This window comes from Podarcis vaucheri, assembly GCF_965113315.1.
Source record: "Podarcis vaucheri genome assembly, chromosome: 3".
NCBI lineage: Eukaryota > Metazoa > Chordata > Lepidosauria > Squamata > Lacertidae > Podarcis > Podarcis vaucheri.
In genome coordinates, this window is record NC_138761.1 from 85,679,125 (window position 1) to 85,686,442 (window position 7,318).

Genomic DNA, 7,318 nt, shown 5'->3' on the forward strand with positions numbered 1-7,318 from the left:
GGGGCATTTCAGGCCTGAAAGGAGCATATTTCTTTAATCTGGGGGAGCGGGGTTGTATCACCCTGGGGAAATTGCTTTTAGTGTATTCCTCCACCCCCACCCCCTGCCTCCGTGTTAAACCACCAAGTAGGAAGACTGGCAAATAAATTGAGTGATTCTTGCTTGTTCTGTTTACTCATTGATTATGAACACTTCATTTCTACATTTGAAGTTGCTTGATCTGATCCCTCGCAAAAGAACAGGTTTAGACAGATTCTCTATATGATACAGAGAAAAGATTAAATAAGGGAAAGTATCTGGTAAATCTCCCACACAGCTTCTCAGTCACACTTCAAAAACTGTTTGTCATGGCACATATTGCAAAATAACATTGGCTGAGGCAGCCAAACTAATTGTCAACAAAAATGATAGTGTAAATGAATAAAGAATGGAACCATGCCAGTACAGTTACAGTGGCCATCTTTCAAGCATTTCCCATTTTTTACTTAGCAGCTGCTGCACACGGTATGGCTGCCACAGGGAGACGGCTTTCCATTGTTCCATGCAGCATGGCAAATTCTTCCCATGTAAACTGAAAATGCTATACAGTGGTACCTCTGGTTACGTACTTCATTTGTTCCGGAGGTCCATTCTTAATCTGAAATTGTTCTTAACCTGAAGCACCACTTTAGCTAATGGGGCCTCCTGCTGCTCCCGGAGCACAATTTCTGTTCTCATCCTGAAGCAAAGTTCTTAACCCAAGGTACTATTTCTGGGTTAGCGGAGTCTGTAACCTGAAGCGTATGTAACCTGAAGCGTATGTAACCTGAGGTACCACTGTACTGGCTAATTGCTTGGTGTCAGCTTGAAATGAGGATATTTAAAGCAGTCTCTATTTGCAGGCCATATTGCAGGGGTAACCAACGTGGTACCCACCAGGTATGGGTTCATCCCTTGCCCAAATAATGCATTCAGATGTGTCCTCTCAGATTTATCGCTCTAGTCGACAGTGGTAATCTGTTTGATAATGGCAAACTATATGGCAAGGGATGCAGTCAGGCAGGAGACATAAGAAAAGGTGACAGACCTGCGAGTATAGGGCGGCATACAAACAAACAAACAAACAAACAAACAAACAAACAAACATACTTAATAGTTGCATCCAACCAAACATTCCTTTTATGGTGACAGCATTACTGTATTGTGCTATGGCATGGCCCAGATATGATCACACACCTGTTTCATGACTACACAGATAATAGTTTGTTGTCAACTGTAAAGGCTGGCATGAAAAAAAAAGACTATTTACTATTTTTGCCGCAGTGGTAGTTGCAGCCTGGCCTGGCGAAGCTGAGGGCAGCAAAATTCCTTCCCGTGTGACCAGCCGACAATGTCATCAGCCTCAGCCAGTCAGTGGGACTATCAGGGATTTCCCACAATTTTAATTTTAATGGACCAATCATGGCCTAAGAAGGCGGGACTTGGGAGTGGACTGGGATGGAGCCTCCAATTTACATAAGCCAACTGCACTTGGAGTCAGCTCCATCGGCTACAGACATCCCACTCACCCTGTATAGTTTGACCTTACCTGAAGGCAAGCAGGCAACTAATGTGCATGTCCTTGCTATGGAATTAATCAGTCACCATATTAGGGACCAGGGAGGAATTTGCTAGTTTGGGGTTTTTGCCTTTGTTATAGGAACCATCAGAACTTGCTGGCAGAACAAGGCATTGGGTTGGATCTTTAGTCTAAACAAAAGGGGGTGGGAAGAAGCACTACCTCCCCTCTTCATAAACTAAGTATCTGGGTACCCTAGTAAAGGGGTCCAAGGGGAAGGTTCTGACCAAATGCCCATATGGGGGCTAACAGACTTCTGGCGGTTCCCTCCCTGCAAGAAGTGAGGTTACAGGGAACCAGGCAGAGGGCCTTCTCGGTAGTGGCGCCCGTCCTGTGGGAACGTCCTCCCATCAGATGTCAAGGAAATAAACAACTATCTGACTTTTAGAAGACATCTGAAGGCAGCCCTGTTTAGGGAAGTTTTTAATGTTTGATGTTTTATCGTGTTTTTAATATTCTGTTGGGAGCCGCCCAGAGTGGCTGGGGAAACCTAGCCAGATGGGCAGGGTATAAATAATAAGTTGTTGTTGTACTCCCCAAAGTAGGTCCTTGAGGAATCACCCTTTTTGATGTGTGCCATGTGGAATCCTTAACCCAGGATCAATCCTGATGACATAATCAGTCAGTAATTGAGCTGGTCAATTCAGGATACATATTCAATACCTTTGCCAATGTCTACTGACACCTGTAATCAATAAAGTTGTGGCCATTTGAATCCCAAGATGTTGCCATGTTGTTTTTGGTGCTTCCTGCTTCATGGGCCCGCAAATGAATATGAAATGTTGGGATAATTCTCACCACAAAAATAGAATCATAGAGTTGGAAGTGACCCCAAGGGACTTCTAGTCCAACCCCCTGCCAAGCAGGAATCCCAACTAGATCATACATGACAGATGGCCATCCAACCTCGGCTTAAAAACCTCCAGTGAAGTAGAGTCCACAACCATCTGAGAATGTTCCACTGTCAAGCAACTCTTCCATAGAAAAGATATCCATACCAGCAAATGTGCTTTCCCTGTCCCACCCGCTGTGTATGCAGATGAATGCACAAAAGCAATAACTTATTTTCAGTCTCTGTTGCAAATACTGTGCAATATGAGCAGGAGATAATAGTCATCCATTTCATTAATTCAGATTATTAAGATCTCTTTAAACGACAACCTGGCGAAATCTCATTTACAAAGGAATAGCTAAGTAGGAAAAAGAAGTCATGTTTATATTTTCATCATCACCAGACTAGAAATTTATGAACCAATCATTCTACATTTTATGGTAGCTGATATTTGAGGGCAATGGATGAAATATGTATTTCATACGTCAGTTCTGAAGACATATTGAATCACCTTAAAATAAATATATTGGACTGTCAGGTCTGACAGTTTATTATTTTTAAAGGGATTTGATGTATATCTTCAAAAACGATGTATGAAATACATATTTTATGTCAGAAAACTGAGCTATAAAACAGTTTGCTGCACAAATTGCACCAAAGAATGAACCACAGAGGAATTTATTTTTAAAAAAATGATGATTATTTCAGACAGGGCCATACCATAGAATGGTCCATAGAATGAAGGAGCAGAGCGGGGAAAATAGTTTCTACCAACTTTCCCACTTCTTCCTTCTCAGGAATGTTTTTGCTAGTGATTACCTCTATTTAAAACCATTCCTTCTACCAATGTACTGAACTAAAATCACTGAGGGAAATTCTTTCACAATGCAAAATAAAAAGAAATCTAGTCATAGGATACGACTCCATATGGCGTGAACCCTTTTAAAGGAATTGCTGAGGCTTCTTAATGGTCTGTGTGCAACCATATGAGTTCTGTACCTCTGTGGAGCCTCATTTGGGTGCTGCAGTCTGGAGTTCCCCCTCACCAGTGGACCAGACTGGAAGCCTGCCGCTCCAGTGAAGCTCTGCCCAACAAGCTGCCCGTGATTAGGCAGTTCAAACTATGATATTTGGCACACATCCCATCACAAAGTGTGCACTATTCTTGATTCAATGTGTTGCCCGCTTCTTGGTCATTTCTCGCCTAAATATTCAGAATCATCTCTTTGTAACCTCTTTGTACAGATGTTTATGTTTTGGAAATCAGAAAACCAAGGGCATTTGGCGTCTCTCTAAAAAGAGGCACGATTTGCAGCAAGCATCTTATTCATTTAATGCAGGAAAGAAAAATAACAGAAAGCCAGTGTAATCAAAACAAGTTTTTCATCCTTGCCCTGGGGAAAACAGAGTAGAACACAGGATAAATTTCATGTTTGTTCAGCCTTTTCTTTGACTTTGGGGTTAGATTTTGAGGCAGTGGGAGGGAAATGTTTGCTTTTTCTATATCGAGGTGGGGGCCAATAGCAGTCCTCCGGGGCTCTCTGTCTGGTCCTCAGGATTCCTCCTAGGTCTTGCTCTCCCCCAAGCATTGCCCCATCTCCACTGGGCACACCAGACCTGCTCAAAGCCTTCCTAAAGTGCTTTTACACCTGTGATAGTGTCATGTGCATGCCCTGATGGAAGGTAGAGATCATATGTGTGCATGAGCAAAAACCTTTCGTTTTGCTGGAATGTAGCCTACTACACAAAGATAGGAGCCTTATCCATTGGCCCACCCACTAAAAGGTAAAGGGACCCATGACCATTAGGTCTAGTCGTGACCGACTCTGGGGTTGGGGCGCTCATCTCGCTTTATTGGCCGAGGGAGCCGGCATACAGCTTCCGGGTCATGTGACCAGCATGACTAAGCCGCTTCTGGCAAACCAGAGCAGCACATGGAAACACCGTTTACCTTCCCGCCGGAGTGGTACCTATTTATCTACTTGCACTTTGACGTGCTTTCGAACTGCCAGGTTGGCAGGGACCGAACAATGGGAGCTCACCCCGTTGTGGGGATTCGAACCGCCGACCTTCTGATCGGCAAGTCCTAGGCTGTGTGGTTTAACCCACAGCGCCACCCGCGTCCCTTGGCCCACCCACTACCCCTGAGCTAAAAAGGGTTCCTCAGCCCTGATCTTCATCCTTGCCATAGACAGCAAACCCATTCCTCACAGGAACCAACTGCTAATTCAAACGCTACTAAAAATAAATTTGCAAAAAATAAATCAATCGAATCCAGTCAAAACCTTACAAGCAGAGCCCCAAATGGGAAAGTGGAAAAAAAAATTAACTTGATGTCAATTAAATCAAGCTGTGCTGCTTTCTTGTTTCGTTCATGCAGACGTTAGATACTGCAGAAGTCTCCAGGGAACAAACCTTGTGAGCATGGAAAATCAAATTCTGAACAGAATATTAAGATTCTAAGTGAAATGACAGGCATCTGAGATATATGTGGGGTCGGTGGGGGCGAATAAATGGATTGAAATTCCTCAGAGGTGCAGCAGTCCAGGAAGCTATACCAAACCGTATAGTTCAGAGTAGCTGAGAAATATTTTGCCAAATAAAATATGCAAGCAATTACTTCTTTTACTTCAAAAGGACATTGAGAAAAACTCAAATAGATTTTCCTAATCTAATTTCAAACCTGAATTGATTTGGTTGGTGATGGGGGCTAGGAGTGGAGAACCTTTCCTTCTTCTATTTCTCTATTAATTGGTTCATTGCTGATCCTGCAGCTCTCAAATATATATAAGAAAGACCTGCATACTTTTAATTCTTTCATATTAGCCTACCTTAAAAGTACAAATTCAAGGTGCATCAAGGGTCAGCCTCATTAAAAACTTGCAGTCTTATACTTGGAAATATTTCACCGACCTTGGTAGTTCTAACTACAGGGTATGTAGTTTAGGGATTAGAATAAAATTCCCCTCGCCTTTCTTGAAGGATAAGTGGCTTAACATTTCTCTCGTTTACTGGCTAATCTGGGAGAACAATGTTCAAAACAACATAACCTATAATGTTGTGCAAAACTGTGGTGCTGCTCTGGTCCAATTATATTTTGAGAACTGGAGTTAATTACGTTAATGTGGCATCGAAAGCAGTAAATTTCAGAATGTAATAACTCAGAAGGGAGTTCTAGGCAGTACAAGAAAAACAACAGCTCAATAGTTCCCTTGCGCTGCTTGCCTTTCATTAAATACACCTAGCTACAGCGGACATATACACAGTCATACCTTGGTTCTCAAACGCCTTTGTACTCGTACGTTTTGGCTCCAGAACACCGCAAACCCGGAAGTAAGTGTTCCAGTTTGTGAACATTTTTTGGAAGCTGACTGTCCCACACGGCTTCTGCTTGAGTGCAGGAAGCTTCTGCAGCCAATCGGAAGCTGCACCTTGGTTTTTGAATGGTTTCGGGAGTCGAACAGACTCCTGGAATGGATTAAGTTTGAGAACCAAGGTGCTACTGTACTTGGGTATCTATTTTGAAAAGCTCATCAGTGTAGCACTTACAGTATACAGCATCTTGGCTGTTGAATCTCTTTGCGGTGGTGGAACCAGCACAGGCACCCACAGATACACAGACCACACACTCTGTGATAAAATAATTTAGTGTGTACCGGTGTACATACTATTTTGCAAGAGGGTAAGGACTACACCTGCAATTAAACCTTCAAAGTCCTTGCTTCGCATGTTGTTCTGCATCTGTGGTGGAGCGGACAAGCCTTCCTCCTCGCGTACAAAGGGCTTCAATGGGCTGGAACCAGCCCAGGGGCAAAGTTGCCAAGCGTCTTCCAGAATATATGAAGGAAGAAAGTGTTAGCTAAACTTTGGAAGAGGAGAACCAGGCTCTCTCACAGATGTTTAAGCAAAGAAATCTCTGCACCTCCTTTTGCTAGTGTTCCTTACTTGCTCCAAGTAATTAAGCATGGAAATTATAAAACAACAAAAAATACTTAAATGATGAAATATGCAAATGGTGAAGCTCTCTCTCGTAATTACACATTGACTTTGCCAGTCATTGTTCATTTGCTATAATTTGCTATTTTATATCAAACATTGCAAAGGGAAATGCAGCTCATGCTACTCAACAAGATTCTTCCATTTGTGGAGCATAATTAAAACGTCTTTTGACATTACAGCTTGAAGGACCAAGTATGTATAGTCCATGAACTCTATATTAGTACCGTTAAAAAGAAGTCAGTGCAGCACACCTCCATGTCTACTGCTGAATGTGTGTACATCAGGCATAGGCAAACTCAGCCCTCCAGCTGTTTTGGGACTACAACTCCCATCATTCCTAGCTAACTGGACCAGTGGTCAGGGATGATGGGAATTGTAGTCCCAAAACATCTGGAGGGCCAAGTTTGCCTATGCCTGGTGTAGATGAACAAGTGCTGTACACACAATATGTGACCGAGCTCTACATCCTTTTGGGACCAGAGAGTCTGTTCTCCCTTACAAAAGTAATCCCATTTCATTCAAAGATGGTGAAGAAAACTTTGGAGTCTGCATATATCAGAAGCATTATCTATTTGAAAACTAACCTGCCAATTCCACATGCAGATAATTGACATTTTTTGCCTCTTAAAGCAATTACCTTCTTCAGGTTGGGAGCTGGATTCTCCCCAGCTGAGCGGCTTGGATGTCAAGACCCCCTTGCATGGAGGCAGGTGAGGTGCCAATTATAAAGAAATAATTTGAGATGCTACCTCTGCACTGGAGTGACTTTAAAAAATACATGGAAGTAATCCTCCTTATGGCATATTTTTTAAAGATAACGAGCAAAGACACAAGTTACTAACCATGGGTTATGATTGCCATAAGGTATTATCCTAACATGTTGAAACATA